General features: G+C 37.5%; 1 long non-coding RNA gene across 1 annotated transcript; it reads right to left on the bottom strand.

The window, feature by feature from the left end:
• Positions 1–12,635: 12,635 nt before the first annotated feature.
• On the bottom strand, positions 12,636–18,210 carry LOC139363732 (uncharacterized). Its single transcript, XR_011624563.1, has 3 exons — positions 15,399–18,210; positions 14,640–14,718; positions 12,636–14,354 (listed from the first exon to the last, which is right to left on the bottom strand). It is a non-coding gene; the product is annotated as an uncharacterized lncRNA (long non-coding RNA).
• Positions 18,211–19,197: the final 987 nt, after the last annotated feature.

The following is a 19,197-nucleotide window of genomic DNA, read 5'->3' as shown; positions in this document are numbered from 1 at the left end:
TCACATACAGCCCTGTTAGATGTTCTTTCCATGAAGCACAGGTAAGAACCAGATCTGCTAAGTCTCCCACCTCACACTCACTACTGGACATGAGGCTCATTGAGGGGAATGCTGTATGGAACTGCTTATACTATTTAAATCATGCTCTCATGCTTTCTTAGTTTCTCTTCTCATTAACGCTCTCACCCAATTCCTAACCCCCAGAATGGGTCAGATAGAATTTGCCTACATGCATGTAAGATATAGAACTATAGGCTCACCTATAACTCAAGTCTTTCACTCTGGTTCTAGCCTAACATTTATTGACACTTCCATTCCTTCTCTCTCCTCTCCTCTCTCTTTTTTTCACACATATTTAGTTTGTGCCTATCTGTGCCAAAGACTATAGAAAATATTGGGATGACCAGATAGAATCTTACCCATATGGCGTTCATAGACTTAGGGGAAAAAGTAAAAGCAAATAATTGCTCGTTTATTTATTCAATTGAAGAGGCAATAGAAGTTCAGAGGACTATGAGATCATATAACAGGATGACCTAATCATATCAAGTTTGGGTTCAGAGAAGCAGAACTCATGCTACTCATTAGCTATAGGACCATAAGTATATCACTTACATAACTCAACTTCCATTTTCTCAACAATTATATTAGCAGGTTGTTAATAAGAGTTCAACTAAATAGCGTTTCTGGGAGAACCTGGTAACCTATTGATTGTAACACAAATTATTTGTGCTATTTTTGACCAGCCTGTTTCCGCATTTGCACTGGGCTCTACTGGAAATACCAGAGAAGTAGAAGACACAGACCTGCCTTTTTCTGCTTGGGAGGTCAGATTCATCCAGGGGAATAGTGAAGAGATGGTATTGTGGGACTCAAGTAATACATGCAACATAAGTTCAAAGAAAGGAGGAATCTATCAGTATGGATGGGGACATAGGGTAGTCTTTAAATAGTTGACTGAATTCTGTGGGTTTATTTAGAGGGAAGAATGAGTAACTTGTGTTTCCAAGAGGGGACACAGAACGTGATGTGTATAGGTGTAAGGATGCCATTATACTGGACTAATCTATCATGGACGAACTTCAAAGGCAAGCCACTGTGTAGCTAGAATGTTTGTGTTTCGATGTTACTGATATTTTTTCCCACACCTTTCAAACAACAAAATGTGCAGCTTTCAATTATAGACCATTAAAAATGTTGCATTACCATATCCCTATTAATAAATGCACATGAGAATGTTCTCTTTTTTGACCTCTCACTGTTTTGAAGCTACAAGAAACAAACATGGCTGCTTTGTGGAATGGTCATGCCCATATTTGAAGATAGTTTCCATGTGCCCTTTTGTCATACCTCAAGTTCGTTTACTCTTATGAGTTACCTTACTTTTCTATAATTCTGCAATTCCAAAAGCAGGGGAACCATTTTATAGATTTTTATGAGTTGTGTAGACCATGAAATTTTTCTTAAAGTAAAAGTCTTCCTCCTTTTGACCACCATATTTCTTTACTCTTAGTCAAGGCACATTTTTGTGGCTACTAAAATGGAGTTTTATAGTCATAAGCATCTGTGAAGATGTCAAAATTCATTTTAATTATTCTCACAATATACATTTCTGGGTTACACAATAGAGCATGTAATTTTATGCTGTCTTGCATTGTATTCTGCAAGATTGTTGTCTGTTTCTTTAGGTTCAAAGATACTTTGGACAAAAATCCTATGTGGCCTTTGTATCTCCCACTTAAAATGTCTAGCAGAGCTAAGCATAACATTTTGTAGTTAATTTTTTGACATTTTGATGGACACTGTGTTATATTCTTAAGCACAAAGTAAATATCAACTGAAAGAATGTTTGAGTTTGTTGATGAGTGGGGCTCAGACTACATAATCTTGGATGTCTTCCTATTAGGCCAGAGGAAAATAGTGTTTATCTTTGGTAATGTATCTTGTAAAGCTGCTGTGGAATCAAATAGTCTGGGTTTGAAGATAGTTTTCTTGTTCCACCACTTAAGAGCTGTGATCTTGCATCTCTCAAAATGTAGACAATAATGGTAACTACCTCATGAAGTTGTGAGCATTAAATGAAGCAATGCATATAAAGTAATTTGCAGTCTTTGAATATTATTTATAGTCATTAAATGTTAATTGTCTTTAATGTCAAAAATCTCAAATATGGAGTAGCTTTACTTTTTAATACTTAATTATTAGAGTATTTTTTTTTTCAACCCATTATTGTCAGAAGGAATCACCAATCCATAGAGGCCCATCTCAAGTATTTTTCCCCTGGAGGTCGTTACAGTGAGGGATAAGACCTCAGTGGTCTTGATTATAACCTGACCAGCTCATTCCAGAGCATTGCATGGAAATCACAGCTGGCCCTCAATACCATGTCAGACATTAACAACTGACAAGAACTGGCCAGGAATTTCATACCTTTGAGCAGTTGTCTCCTTACCAATTGAGGATTCCCTGTTCACTTGTTTATTACTGGGTGAGTCAAGAGCACACTGACTGATTCTTTACTTGAATTCCAACTCCGAATCCATCTTTGTTAGATCTGGAATCTAACCACCTATCACTTGGATCATGAGCCCTAATTGTTTCCTCTACAGACTTGCCACATGAAAATCTTTAGACTAATCAGCTTAGACAAATGTTATCTTTTATCTTTTTTCAAAGAACCAGAAGTATTTGATTGAAATAGCTCTTGAGTCAGCAACTGGGCAGGAAATGAGAAAATAGTCTCTGTGCTTAAAAGGTTTCCTTTGATAGCAGCTGTATTTGCTTGGGGAGTTGGTGGTGGTTTGTTCACTAAGGGTTATTGCAGGCACAAAGATGTTTTAACCAAGGGCACTTCTGTGTTTTCATATCGTGGGTGCTCTACCTCAAAACTTATCCTGAATCTTGCCTCTTCTCTCCATCTTCAAAATCACCTCCTTTAGGCCTCTGGGGTCTCTTGCCGTTGTGTACTGCAGTAGCCTCTAACTTGCTTTCCCCAAAGAATCTGTTCTTCACACAGCAGCCAGATTGACTCATGAAAAAATAATAAAAATAGCAATAATGATGGCTATCCCTTGTATACCATTAACTCTCTAATGGGTTCTGCTTTTTTTTTGAAACAGTTTTATTGAGAAATAATTCACATATCATAACAGTCACCCTACGAAAGTGTATAATACAGTGAATTTTAGTGAGAGAGTTGTGGAACAGGCACTGTTACCTAATTTTAGAATATGTTAGTCAACCCATAAAGAAATCCCATACTCATTAGCAGTTCCTTTTCCTACCCCTCAGTCCCTGGTAATCACAATCTTCTTTCTGTCTTTACAGATTTGCCTAGAGTTTGCTGGATATAGAATGATATTCTTTTTTTGTTTTCTTTTAGCACTTTGAAAATGTCACACCACTGCCTTCTGTTCTTCATGGTTTCTGATAAGAAGTGTGCTCTTTTTGAGGACCTCATTGTATGTGAAGACTATATTTTCTTTCTCTTGCAGTCTTCTAGATTCTCTTTTTTAAAAAATTTTTCAATAGCTTAAAATATGATACGTTTGGATGTAGAACTCTTTGAATTTATCCTACCTGGAGTTCACTGATATTCTTAGATGTGTAAGATTAATGTTTTTCTTCAAATTTGGGAAATTTGGGGCTATTATTTCCTAAAATATTCTTCCTGCTTCTTTCTCCCTGGGTATTTACCAAAGCAAAATGAAAACACATATCCACACAAAAACTTTCACACAAATGTTCATAGCAGCATTATTTGTAATAGTAAAAAAAGAAACAACACAAATATGCAGCAACTAGTGAATAACTGGATTGTGGTATATACACATAATGAAATGTAATTCTGCCATAAAAAAGAATGAGCTACTGATATCTGCTATAACATGGATGAACCTTGAAAACATTCTGCTCAGTGAATGAAATCAGACACAAGGACCACATATAGAATTCATTTATATGGAATGAAGTCCAATGTATTCTTTAATTTTCATCAGCAAGTATTCCTTTTTGTCATTGTTGTTGGCATGTTCTAATCTGAACCATTGGCAAGTGTTTCTATTCTAAAGAGACTTATCCGAGGAGAAAAAATATTTATCATGTACTGAGTACTTAGCATGTGACTAACAGCAGCCACATGAAGAAGTGCCAGTCACATGTATCTGGAACATGTAAAATGCAAAGATAGCAAGCCCATCAAGGAAATTAATGGTAATGAGCCTACTCCTGATAAAGGGCATATAAAATAATCTGGTGGAATACGGGCTTGGGAGTTAAGCAAGGTTCAATCCCAACTCAACCCCTTTATAAAAATCAGTGATCTTAGAAGGTTTTAAACTTTTGTCTGATGTACTTTTTTCATTTTAAAATGGGTTTAATTATGCAATGTGGAAAGGTTATCAGGAAAATTGAGTGAGAGAAGTCATGCACTATTCCTGGCATATACCAGGTTCCAAGTACAAGTTCACATAGGAAATTCAATGCTGGGAGACACAACTTTAGAGGAGGCGCTCTCAGAAATGGCTTGCTGAAGGAGCCTAAAGTCTAAGTAATAATTATTATTACAAAAGTATATGTAAAACTTACTTCAAATGAATGACAAAGGTTATATGTATTATTGGAAAAGTGGTGTTGATATAGTTTAGAGTGAGACCAAGATTTGAATGCTGTAGGTATACCTCTTAATAGCTATGAAACCTTAACCAATTCTTTTTTTTTTTTTTTTTTTTTTTTATCTGAGGAAAAGAAAATTAAGCTGCCTCTCTCTCTGACTTATGGGAGTGACAGACATGAGAACACTTGAAAATGCCTGATCCCAGGCAAATGTCAGTTCATTACAGGGATTTATTCGGGGTGGAGGGGTGGGGGCGGTAAAAGGAGCGTTTCAGATTCAAATAGACTGGAAAGAGTTATAGAGATGATAAAGCTTATGTAACCTGTGAACAAGAGTTGAACACTTGGTTTTCACAAGCATGTGGCATTCAATTTCCAGCAACTTGTTACAGCCCCCACAGTACCTGCTTCTCACCTGACCATGGTAGTTGTACTGTCAGCGGTTGCTGTCTGGTTATAGGTTGATTCCAGGTAGAGGAAGAGTGAGATGAGGTATGGAGGCAGGAGTCTCTGATCTCATTGTTTGGATCAGAGGTCTCCAAAGGGTAAGGCCCATACAATAAGAGGCAACACTAGGGGTGGGAGTGAGGGAATATTAAAATTGATATTTACATGTATTTTATAATAATTTGCATTTTTAACTTTTTTCAAACTTATTTTAAAAATTGACAGATAAAATGGCATTTATTGTATAACATGTTATAAGTATAAATACATAATGGAATTGTTAAATTTACCTAATAGATGTATTATTTCGCAGTTATTTTATCATGAGAATACTTAATATCTACTCCCTTAACATCTTTCAAGAATACAATGTCATAATTAATGTTAGTCATCATGCTGTAAAATAGTCCTTTTGAACATATTTTTCCTATCTAACTATAATTTTGTATCCCTTCAGCCAGCATCTCTCCAACCCACCATCCCCAATTGTCCCAGCCTCTGGTAACTGCCATTTTACTCTATCTATGAGGTAAACTTTTTAGATTCCACATATGAGTGGAGTCATGTGGTATTTGTCTTTCTGTACCTGGATTATTTCACTTAATAGATTTCCTTCGGGTTCATCCATATTGTTGTCCATGGCAGGATTTCCTTCTTTTTATGGCTGAATGGATTCCATTGTACATACACCACATTTTCTTTATCCATTCATCCATCAATGGACACTTTGGTTGATTTCGTCATATCTTGGCTATTGTGAATAGTGCTGCAGTGAGTATAGGAATATGGAGAGGTCTTCAACTTACTGATACTATTCCCTTTGCATGTGTACCTAGAAGTGGAATTGTTGGATCATATGGTAATTCTATTTGTAATGTTTCAAGGAACCCATAGTGTGTTTCATAATAGCTGTACTAATTTACATTCCCATCAATAATGTACAAGAGTTTTTTTATCCATATCCTTGGCAACACTTGTTATGGTTTGTCTTTTTGATAATAACCATTCTAAAAGGAGTTATGTGATATCTCACTGGATATTTGATTTATATTTCCCTGATGGTTGATGTTGAGCAATTTTTTATATAACGTGGTTATTTGTATGCCTTTTGTGAAATGTTTATTCAGGACTTTTGCCCATTTTTAATTGGGTTATTTAGGTGTTTTGTTGTTTGATTTTGCTATTAAGTTCCTTATGTGTTTTGGATAGTAACCCCTTATGAGATAATAGTTTGCATATATTTTCTCCTATTCTGAAAGTTGTTGCTTTACTGTCTTGGTGGTTTCCTTTGCTATGCAGAGTCTTTTTAGTTTGATGTAATCCCATTTGTACATTTTTACTTTGACTGCCTGTGCTTTAAGTCACATCCAAAAAAATAATTTGCCAAAATCAATGTCATGGAGCTTCCCTGCCATGTTCTAGTAGTTTTATAGTTTCAGGCCTTCTGTTTAAGTATTTAATCCATTTTGAGTTTATTTTTGTATATAGTGTGAGATCAGCATCAACTTTCATTCTTCTGCATGTAGATACTCAGTTTCCCCAGCACCATGTATTGAAGAGACTGTTATTCCACCATTATGTGTTCTTGGCACTTTTGTTGAAAATCAGTTGGGTGTAGATGCATGCTTTTTTTGTTGTTTGTTTTTCTTTTTCTTTTTTTTTCTTCTTTTGGAAACAGAGTCTCGCTTTGTTGCCCAGGCTGGAGAGCAGTGGCAGGATCCTGGCTCACTGCAATCTCTGTCTCCTGGGTTCAAGCAATTCTCCTGTCACAGCCTCCCAAGTAGCTGGGACTACAGGTGCACACCACCACGCCTCGCTAATTTTTGTATTTTCAGTAGAGATGGGGTTTCACCTTGTTGGCCAGGCTGGTCTTGAACTCCTGACCTCAGGTGATCCACCTTGACCTCCCAAAGTGCTGGGATTACAGGCATGAGCCACTGCACAGGGCCTAGATACATGAATTTATGTTTGGGCTCTGTATTCTGTTCCATTGGCCTGTGTGTCTGATTTTATGCTAGTACCATGCTGTTTAGATTGCTAAAGCTTGGTAGTATATTTTGAAGTCAGGTTGTTTGTTGTTTGATGCTTTTAGTTTTATTCATTTTTCCCAAGATTTCTTTGGTTATTTGGAGTCTTTTCTGGTTCCACATGAATTTTAGGATTGTTTTTTCTATTTCTAAGAAGAATGTATGTGCTTTGGTGTAATCACAGGAATTGGAGGAATCATAACTTTTTTGTTGTTGTTGTTTTTTATTAACTAAATGACCCTGGCAAACCTCAATTATACCATGATTCTCTAAACACGTGTTGGAGAAGCTGGTGCTAAGAAAATTCATCACCTCTTTCCCTGCCAGGGCTCTATCATAACTCTTTCACTATCCTTAATTGATTCTGTTTCAAACATATAATTTCACTGGGTGACAAATGCTCTTTGTGGTGGAACACATTCCGTTCGTGTGGCCCTGGCTGCCTGAAGGGAACGGATTTTTCTCTGTGGAATTACCTTGGGAATCATTGAAGCATCTGTGAAGCCTTTCTTGCCAAGTAATGTTGCTTTATTTTCTCCCCCTACAAGGGAAGGGGAGACTAGAGATGTGGCTGGGGAATCTCTCCCCAGTGAGAATTCTTTGCATTTTAAATAAAAAGAATCCCACAAGTCATTCAATCTATTAACTCATGTGGAAATGGTTATATGGCCCACATCAGTCTTTCATTGAAGACACAGTCTTAATTTTATGCTTAAAAGATATACAGATAGTAGCAGATTTGGACAGCAGAAATATATTTGTTATTGACTTTAAGGAAAGGGATTTTGAAAAAGATATGGTGTGTTTTACAGATTAGATGATTAGGATGAAACATTGCTCTTAGGCAAATGTTGTATTTTTTAAAAATGTAAATGAACTTCCACCATTATTCACTCTGAATCCCCCCAGCCTCCATTATGTGAAATCAAATGGGCTTTTATACTGAGAAGCTGTTCAACTCACAGCAGGCTATTCCCTCCCAACACACTGACAGTTGTTCTGCTTCAGAATTCTCTCAGGCTTCCTGTCAAAGAGGAGGCCTGTTCTGTGCAGTGCAATCAGGGTCAGCTCAATAGGATGTTACATCCACACCTGTGAAAGAGCCACATAAGCATCTTGGTAGTTAATGAGAGTATTGCAGGACCTCCATTCGAGTAAACCAGTGAGCAGAGGGTGAAAAGGTCTGCAAGGAGACTGCTTTAATGAAAAACAGATAGTTTAAAAGTGATTATTTCTGAGGCCATGGCTTCAGAGAAACTGGGAAGTGATGCAAATGAGAAGTGGGGGGTGGACCTAACAGAGTGATGATAGAAATGGAGAGAGAGGGCAGCATGATGAAGAAGAAAGAACAGCGATTGCAAATCTGCAAGCTGAGTGCCAGCTCAGGTTTTGCTTTTGCCACCTGTGACACCTTGTGCAAATCATTCTACTTTTTACTCTTTGGGCTTACACCCAAACACGGGTGTCTTGGATTACCTTACATTCATGTCTTCTTTTAGCTGTAGTGCTCTGTTGATTAGCAAAGCCCATGCATTTCAATTTCAATGTGGCTGTTTTTGATAGTGCCCAGGATCTTTGATTCTAGGTTTCCATAAGATCCCTGGTATTTATATAAAGTTTTCTCTCTGTGAAAGAGCTTTAATACAACTCAGCGCCTAGGTGTATAATCTGTGGTCTATAAAATAGATACATGTAAGGTAGACAGGAGAGTTTTTATCTGAGACCTGGATGTTCATGAACGCGAAGTGTTTCAAGGCAAGGGATTGAGAAAAAGGAACTTCCTTAGGAGAAGGAGGCGAATAATTAATGTATGATGTTGTGGAATATCCTTTAACCCCTCTGAAATGCACACTGGTGGTGATGCTTCCCTTCTCTGAAAGCACAGGGCACAGCCAGGATATCATTTTAGGCTCTCTGAAATACTGACTTCTGTATGGTTGAATGCATGTCCTCCTAGTTTCTGTGGAGGATGTAAGTCTGGATGCCTCTGGCTTTCACTGAAGCCATCCCCACAATTTCCTTCTCAGCCTACCCACAGAGGCAGCATAATACAGTGATTGAGTCTAACTCCCTGAGTTTGAATCTCAACTTATGTCACCTGCCAGCTTTTAACTTGGACAGGTACTGCACTTCTTGGGGCCTCATTTTTCACACCTCTGGAATAGGAAGAACAATAATAGTCAATTTATAGGGTTTTGTGATGCTAAACTGAAGTAATACATATACATTGTTTATCTCAGGACCTTGTTCATGCTAAGAATGTAGTTAAAAAAAAAGAATTTTTATTCTCATATATTTCACAGCCAACCTAAGTCAACATTTTCAATTAAAGCACTTTTTTGTTACTTTGACCAATAGAAATGTATTCAGTCTCAAATGATAGCACTTAATATTTTTATAGCCTAATTTAGCTCTTGCCCACACATTGTCTTGAATAGTCCCTAATGGCAAAACTTCCCAATCATACAATCAGCTTCCTACTGAAAGAGGAGGGGCCTGAGACAAATTAAGTGTCTTGGTAAAAATGAATCAGGTAATAAATGGCTCATTTCTTATTTTCTGGCTTCAAGGCCAATTCTGTCCCTTACTGTTTCTCAGAACACCTCTTGATTGCCTAAAACAAAGCTTTGCTGAGTTTTCTCATAGGTGTTTCTAAGAAAAGAGCACTTCTCTAGGAGTTAGTAATCCAGGTTTGAGGGCTGTCACTACCAGACTGCTAGACTAACTTACTCTGGAAATATGGGCTCGGGACTTTCCCTCTCTGGGTCTCAGTTTCTCCAGCTTTAAAATGAAATGATAGTAGTCACAATTGAAAAGAGGTTGGGCTGGGCGCGGTGGCTCAAGCCTGTAATCCCAGCACTTTGGGAGGCCGAGAAGAGCGGATCACGAGGTCGGGAGATCGAGACCATCCTGGCTAACACGGTGAAACCCCGTCTCTACTAAAAAAAATACAAAAAAAAAAAAAACAAAAAACTAGCCAGGCGAGGTGGCGGGCGCCTGTAGTCCCAGCTACTCGGGAGGCTGAGGCAGGAGAATGGTGTAAACCCGGGAGGCGGAGCTTGCAGTGAGCTGAGATCATGCCACTGCACTCCAGCCTGGGCAACAGAGCAAGACTCCGTCTCAAAAAAAAAAAAAAAAAGAAAAAGAAATGGTTCTGATTTTTGCATGTTGATTTTGTTTCCTGAAATGTTGCTGAATTCATTTATCAAATCTCAAAGCTTTTTGGTGGAGTCTAAGTTTTTCTAGACATGAGATCATATTATCAGCAAAGACAGACAATTTAACTTCTGCTTTTCCAATTTGGATGCCTTTTATTTCTTTCTCTTGCCTGAGTGCTCTGGGTAGGACGTTCAGTGCCATGTTGAATAGGAGTGGTGAAAGTGGGCATTCTTGTCTTGTTCCAGTTCTTACAGGAAAGACTTTCAACTTTTCTTCAGTCAGTATGACATTAGCTGTGGGATTGTTATAGATGACCTTTAGTATCCTGTTCCTTCTGTCCAGTTTGCTGAGAGTTTTTTTTATCGTGAAGGGATGTTTAATTTTATCAAATTCTTTTTGTCTGTTGAGGTGATCATATGGTCATATGGTTTTTGTCCTTCATTCTGTTAATGTGATATATTATGTTTACTGATCTGCATTTGTGGAACCATTCTTGGATCCCTGGTATATATCCCACCTGATTGTGATCTGTTATCTTTTTGATGTGATGTCAAATTTGGTTTGCTAGTATTTTTTTTGAGGATTTTTGCATCTATGTTCATCTGGGAGCTCAGTTTCTTGAGGCAAAATAAAGATACTGATGTACCCCAAGAAAAACCGTAAGGGTGAAATGACATAGTGTGTATAAATCAGTTGGCACAATGCAAGAACAACGTTTGTGTTTTGCTGCTTCTGTTGTTCTTAATAACAATACCTTCTATCACCACCACTACCACTACTACTATCATTATCACCTCTATTAGCTTTTATAGCACAGTGGGATTAAAAAATATAGGATATGAGACAAGCGTGGTGGCTCATGCCTGTAATCCCAGCACTTTGGGAGGTCGAGAGGGGCAGATCATGAGGTCAGGAGTTGGAGACCAAGCTGACCAACATGGTGAAACCCCGTCTCTACTAAAAATACAAAAATTTGCTGGGTGTGGTGGTGCATGCCTGTAATCCCAGCTGCTCAGGAGGCTGAGGCAGGAGAATCACTTGAACCCAGGAGGCAGAGGTTGCAATGAGCTGAGATTGTGCCACTGCAGTCCAGACTGGGCAACAGAGGGAGACTCCGTCAAAGGAAAAAAAAGAATATTTATATGATATGGAGTCAGACTACCTGGAGTTTTAAAATCAACTCCATTTCTCACTAACTGTGTGACGCTAGGCAAGTTACTTGGCCCTTCTGAGGCTCAGCTTATTTATTTGTAGAATAAGGGTCGCAGCAATGCCTACTTTACAAGGTTGATGTGAGGATTAAGTGAGGTATTACTGTTAAGTGTTTTGTATATTCTCTAGCATGCGAGTATTCAAATATTAGCTGATGAAAATATTTAATAATGACTAACTGCTCAGCTATAACTTCTGTAATTTTCTAGTTATAAACTTAAGCTTTGGGAAAAATTGGAACTTGTGTGTAACTTGGTAAAGCCATCTGTGAGTAGGTGTGAAGTAAATATCCTCTGATGTAGCCTGCCAGACAATTGTCTAGAGCCATTGCAATGGCCTTTGAAAGAAAACAAATGGAACGTGGCAGGCTTTTGGCCTTCCTCCTCAGGACCGGCATCTTGGCTCTGATGTTCAGGCTTCCGCAGACCAGCTGGCCAAATAAAGTCCAGCTGACTTTCTCCCCACTCTGTTCCTCACAATAGCAAATGGAGGGGAGAATACAAGAAGGTGTTCTGGAAGAGGTATGATAAACCCTGAGACCCTATTGTCACTAAGAAAATTGCAACCCTGATGAAGACATTCTGGAGGGAATAAGGGAAACCGAGAAGTAATGGCCAGTGGGAATAAGTATTCTTTGTAAAAAGTACTTCCCATTAGTTCAAAGAGACTTCAGATTAAATATGGGTCTCCTCACAGAATACTATATTCAGGGGGCTGTATAGCTCAGTGGTAGAGCATTTGACTGCAGAATCCTATACTCAGGGGAAGGAGAACTGGGGGCTTCTCAGTGGGTCAAAGGACTTATACTATAGTGGTAAACCAAAAGCAACTCTCTTTATAAGCTATGTAACAAACTTTAAAGTCATATGTACCTGGCTTCAAATCTTGCTTCTGCCATTAATGAGCTGTCTGATTTGGGGCAACTGATTTCCACTCTCCATGTGTTACTTTTCTCATCTATTAATGGAGATGCTATTTGTTTCCCCCTCATTGTTGATAAAGAATTTAAGATAATGATGGGAAAGCACTTAGCTAATGTATGGCACTGGTAATCATTCAGTAAATGTTACCTGAATGAATAGTAAAGGTAAGATTAGTATTGCTAGATTAATTCTCTATTAATCTTAGTATTAATAGATTAAAAGATTAATACTAATCTTACCTATTAATAAAGGGAAGATTATATTGAAATCTTGTCTCTGGCTAAGAAAATCCACTTTATCTTTCTTGAATCTCAGTACGCAACAAGAAACCCAGACACAAATCAGCAGTGTCCCCAAAGGCCTCTGCATAAGGTGCCTCTTTCAATCAGTAGCCAAGGAGATGGAGATGGAAGGTCCTGCCTGTTCTTTGTGATCCTATTTTCAAAGGTTAGGGACATGCCAAAGACATTCTGTTCTCCTTTGATGATATATTAGTTTTACTAAATCTGTCTTTTAATTCTGCACAGTTCCTTGGGAATAATGAATTTACCAGACTTAGAAAAGGGACATTGAAATAGGAGGAGCCTTTGTGGTTCTGTGACACCCAGTTGCCATGTGACCTGTGCCTGGGGATGTACAGTCTTAGGTGTTCATTTTCCCCACTGGCAATACAAAGGACCTTCATTAGCTGAATTGGAAGGTCTCTGGGAGATTCAAGTGTGTGATTCTAAACTCCATTTCCTTTCATTTATTTTGAATTTACATGACCAGAGCTTTACAATGAATATGGAAAAAAGATCACTTTTGAAGTATTCTTGGGTTTAATCATGTAAGCCAAAGTTGCTGAGCATTTACCAAATGCCAGACACTGTTTCAGTCACTGCGGGTATAATACTAAACAAAATAGGCAAAACATCATTCTCTTATGAAACTGACATCCTAGTTGGTTTGATGTATATGTTATGTGTTCATCTTTTCTTTGATATTCCTGATGTCATTCATGGGAAGTTGAATGGTAACTTTCCAAGGAGCCATAGGAATAAACCAATCATTATTTTTACACTTAATTAAATCACAGAATGTCAATATTTAGGGGTGCTTGGTTGTTCTTCCTTTGGAGTGGCCTGTCTTTCTAACGCACACCTGGGTTTCATGGACATTCATGAATATGGTGTTAATATTTCATGTGAGGGTTGGATTTTAGAGCTAGAGAATTTGGGTCAGTGCCATAACTTTGTTGTTTACTAGTGTATAACCTTGGTCAAGTCACCTTAATTTTCCTAACTGTGGTTTTAGATCATTATATTTAACACAAGACTTGGATAAAGTAAATTCAGACATAAAAATGTTGTCCTGCTTTTTTGTGAAGATCATATATGTTATTGGATATGAAAGCATTTTAAAATAATTTTATTCATCTTATTACTAAGCAAAGTGAAAATGTTGCAGGTAGCCACTCTTCTTAGCTGTTCTAGTTATGTAATACTGTGTAACACTAACTCAAAGTTAGTGTTATAAAACAACCATTTGTTATGATCACAAATTCTGTGGGTGAAAAATTCAAACATCGCTCTTCAGGGATGGTTTGTCTTTAGCCTCTTGATGCCTGGGGACTTGAATGGAAGACTTGAAGACTGGGAGCTGAAGTCGTCTGTAGGTTTGTTCACTCACATGTCTGGTGGTTGATGCTTGCTGGCTGTCAGCCTAAGTTTCTTTCCATGTGGGCCCCTTTGCATGGACTAGTGTGGGCTACCTCCTGGTTGGCTGCTTGATCCACAGCAAACATTTCAAATAAAAAGAGTATATAGAAGCTGTGTCCTTTTTTCTTCTTTTGGTTTGGATGCTTCTATTTTTTTAAATTTTTATTATTTTACCTTCAATTTTTATTTTAAGTTCAGGGGTACATGTGCAGGATGTGTAGGTTTGTTACATAGTGTGCCATGGTGGTTTGCTGCACAGATCAACTCATTACCTAGGTATTAAACACAGGGAGGGGGAAGTTGTATTATTTTTTTAAGACAAAGCCTCAAAAGTCACAAAACATCACTGCCAATGTACTTTGTTGGTCAGAGCAGCCATAAGAGAGCCAAGGTGCATGGGGAGGAGAAATGGACTATCATTTGATTGGAACAAGCAAAATTATAGAAGAGCATGAGGGATTTGAAATATTGCTGTAACTATTTTTGAAAAATGCCACAGTCAGCCTTCTGGTCACAATAATTCACATTCTTCTCACATGCATGTAAAATATACTCACCTCTCCATCTATACACATTTATCAAAGTCCCATCCCATTATAGTGTCAGGCTCAGGTTTGTGGTCTAGAATCTCATAATCTGAAACAAGTACAGGGATGAAAAATGTTTCATAGATACAGCATCTCAATATAGCTTCTTGGGTATAGTTTCTCTTAACCTATAAACTATAGAAACAATTGTCTTCCCCACATCCACCCAACATACCATGGTAGAACTGGCATAGGATCACTACTAAAGGCATTCTTATTTAAAAAATTAGAAGACATGAGGCACACAGCAATCACTAGTCCATAGGAATTTTGAAATCCAACTAGGCATTTTTAAAATTATTTTTGCCGGTTCTTTGACTGGTTCTCAGGACTACTGCTTGAGAATGATTCTCAGTGGCTCTTGGCTGTGTTTTCAGAGTCATTCTTCCATTTCCTCAAGAAATAGTGGGCAGTGTTTTCCTTTGTATATGAGAATATATAAGGGAATATAATAATTATCTTGTAAATGTTGTAGATTTTCTATTTATTTATAGAGGTTAACCCCACTAGACAAAAGGTACCAACCACAAACATTGTTGAAATACGTGCTTACGTACGTTAGACTGATTGTAACTCTGCAAGGGAACAATGCCCTTAAGATTTTTAGAAATTCCACATTTAAATAAAGAGGATCTTTGAGACATATCCTTAAGATCTTTGAATGGGGTTTTATATGTTTGAGACACCACCTTAAGTTTGAGATCTTAACAAAGGGTTTGAATGTCATACCCTTGATTTTATCTGTAGATCATGGTTTCCCGACAGAACCCAAGATTTGATCTCGACAGCAAAGCTGTTTATTAATTTCAGCATAATTTACCATCTGGAAAGCCTAGGAATGAAAAACATTGTTATTTTTAAACCCAGAAAGTCCTGGCTCCTTTACATTCAGTAGTCTTTTCATTAGCATTTCTCTATATTTATCATAGAATGCTCTAGCAGCCTATAGTACAGGTGGCACCTTCAATAAATACTCTACCTGGAAGTCTCCATTGATTATCTAGACCAGTCAATACATTTTCTAGCTTCCATGTTATCACAGGTAATAGTGTTTCTAAACTGTCTACCAGTATATCACAAGTGTATTATTTCGGTTTCCAGAAACACTTTTATTTATTTAATTCCACTCTTTAGACTCTTCTTGAAGGCCATCAAACTTTCATTGTCAGACTTCTTAAGACCCTTTAGGTTTTCACCAATGCGCTCCTCAGTGTCTTTCCAGTCTCTATTAATCTCCAAATCCTAAAGTCACTCTCCTGTGGTTTTTAGGTAGTTTTGTTATGACAGCACCTTGTTTCCAGGCATAAAATATGTTTCATTTATTTAATGCTACATAACAAACTACTTTGAAATTTAGGATATATAAAACCCATGTATTATGTTCATGGATTCTGAGTCAGGAATTTAGACAAGGACATAATAGATGATGACTTATCTCCTCTCCATGACGTGTGGGGCCCCAGCAAGAAGATTCATTCTGAGGGCTGGAATCATCTGAAGGCTTGTTGACTCACACAAATGGTGGTAGATAAAGGTTGTTGACTGGAACTTCAATTACACTGGCCATGAGCTTCTCTGTGTGATCCTTTTGTGTGGGTGAATATGGGCCTTTTCATAGCATAAGAGTTGTCTTCTTGGAGTGAGCAACTCAAAAAGAAGGAGACAGGTGGAAGCGGTATGCTTTTTGAGACCCAGTCCTGGAAGTCATACAGCATTACTTCATTCTACTCTATTGGCTGGAAAAGTCACAAGCCTTTCCAGGTTTGAGGGGAGAGGAAATAGGTGACAACTCTTGATAGGGAGTTGCAGGGTTCTGGAGGGGCATATGGAATTGAAAATATGCTGTGGCCATCTTTGGAGATTACAGTCTGCCACACTGCCTTTTATTAACATCATTCAAACATTTCTGATTTTTAAACATTAAAGCGATATGTGCATATGGCAGAAATGAAAAGACCAAAAGGTATTATACAATATGAAAATAAAAAGGCCTTCAGTTTTTCCCTAATCACAATTATGCACACTTAACCAATAGCAATTAAATTTAATCATTATTAACTTTATTATGGAGTCTGTCAAAAATGCTCTATGCACATACCAACATATGCTTATTATATTCTATCGAGTCTCTAATTTCTAAAACACTTTCTTATTTATCCATATTGATAGGGTTGTAAATCACAGACTACTCTTGGAGTTTTTCTCTTGAAAGTTTTTCTGAGTGTTTTTCTTCAAATCTGCTACGCATATGGTTTGACTAAGCTAAAATGCATCTGTATCTCCAATCACACACTGATGGCAGAAAGTAGAGCAGAAGCTGACTGTATCCTGGGATGGCAGAGTGGCCATTTAGGAGGAAAATATTGTCCCTTGATGACCAAGAGGGGGTTTTGTTCTCTCATGTTTAATGTTTTTAAGAGTTTGGTAGGGCAGATTAAAAAACTCATATGAGGATTTTTGCTTAAGTATGAGAATCTCAGGACACCTCGAGACTTAATGATTAGGGGATGAAGGGGAAATGTGTTTCAGGTTTCTGATACATGCTGTGTAGTGGAAAGAACCCTCAGTTAAGATTTTAGAGACTTTGTTCGATCTTGGGTCTTCCTGTTGGTAAGCTTTGTGACCTTGAACAAGTCTCCTACTAAAAGTATGGTCCATGAAACAGCGGTATCCACATCACGTGGAAGCCTGTTGAAATCTTGAATTTCTCTCCAGAACTACTACATCTGATTCTACATTTTAAAATCTTCAGGTGGTTCACAATAAAGTGTGAAAAACACTGAACTAAAGAATCTCTAAGGTCCTTTTCTATTCTAACTTTGTAGGACTGAAAGAACTTAAAGGAGAAGGAGAAGGAGGAAACACAGCAACAGTGATGTTGATATTTTCTGAAAAAGGCAAAGATTTTCTTTTTTTCTAGTTCAAAACTAGGGTGGCAAAAATGCTGAATGATACAAAGTTGCCTGTTATATTTCGTGATCTTGTAGCTCTGTTGTAGTTTCCACCCAGAGCCTTTTCTGCTTCACTTGCTGTTCTCATTAGTCAGCTTCTCAAGGTAGCTTTCAAGAATTCTGTTAGAAACAAGCCAGGAAAAGTAAAGTGACCCACCAAAGATCATGCTTTAAGGCAGTGCTGAAAATACCAGTCATAATAGATGACAATAGTATTCCAGAAAGAGTCTCAAAAGATGTAAAAGATTTAGTTAAATAAAGCCTAGAACAGTAAGTGGTGTTTCAGGTGATTTAACACATGGTAGAATAAATAAAAGAAAGGGAGTTACTTTATTCCTCTTACAAAAACATTTTCTCCTTCCTCACTGCAGCTCAGTATGTGGACATAATAGGAGTCTATTATGGTGAATTTATTCCTTCCTTAATCTTTCCAATAAATATTTAGTGGGCACCTATTAGGTGTCAAACCTTGTGCTGTAAAAAAAAAAAAAAGAAAAGACAGGAACTTTATTCTTTTATTTTTAATAGTTAAGTTAAAATTCACATACTACTATATGATTCACATATGTAAAATATGTGAATTTAATCATTTTCATTGTATTCATCAACATGAGTAACCATCAGCGGAGTCAATTTTAGGACACTTTCATCACCTGAAAAGTCCTATGCCATTTAGCTATCACTCTCCTGTCTCCCCTTGCCCCAGCCCTGAGCAGTTACTGACTACTTTCTGTCTACAGATATTTCTTTATTCTGTACATTTTATATAAATGGAATTAAGTGATATGTGGTCTTCTTGTGACTGGCTTCTTTTCACTTAGCATAATGTATTCAAGATTCATTCATTTTGCATGGATCATATTTCATTCCTTTCACAGACAAATAGTTTCCTTTAAATAGAGCATCACATTTTTCTTATCCATTTATCAGTTCATGAACAGTTGGGTTGTTTTCACCTTTTGGCTATTATAAGTAATGCTCTAATAAATATTCACATGCAGGTTTTTTTTGTGGACATATATTTTCATTTCTCTTGACTCTGTACTTAGGAGTGAAACTGCTAGGTCATACAATAAATAATTCTATGTTTTATCACTGAATAACTACAAGGCTATTTTCCAAAGTGGCAGCATGAAACTTCACTCCTAGCAAACTTAAAGAAGTGGGGTTGAATTGGAGGGGGCAGTATGTGAGATATTTGACAGCATGTGGTCTGAATCTCATCACCCCATCCATTTCATTTTTCCCACCTCCATCTGTATATGTTTCTTAAAACATCCTTATATTTCCCTGCTGAAGGACCTACCAGGGAAACTCACTGACTGGTGGGCTCATGCCCTCAAGGATGTGATACTCAAGGTGCTCCATATTATGACGTAAGCAGAGCAGTTTAAACATTGTTAGCTTTATGTTCTTGAATGTATAGTTCATTTATTTCTGCCTCAGTTTCCTTTTCTCTTGGATTGCCATAAAATATTGAAATGCAGAATCTTTAATAGAGTTTCTGACATATTACAGGTAACCCATGGTAATGATTGATATACCACCAATAAAAAATAAAAAGTTGTATTTCTATC

This window comes from Macaca nemestrina, chromosome 6 (assembly GCF_043159975.1).
Source record: "Macaca nemestrina isolate mMacNem1 chromosome 6, mMacNem.hap1, whole genome shotgun sequence".
Lineage (NCBI taxonomy): Eukaryota > Metazoa > Chordata > Mammalia > Primates > Cercopithecidae > Macaca > Macaca nemestrina.
Note: the sequence above shows the minus strand (reverse complement) of the source record. Positions and strands in the feature narration are given on the sequence as shown.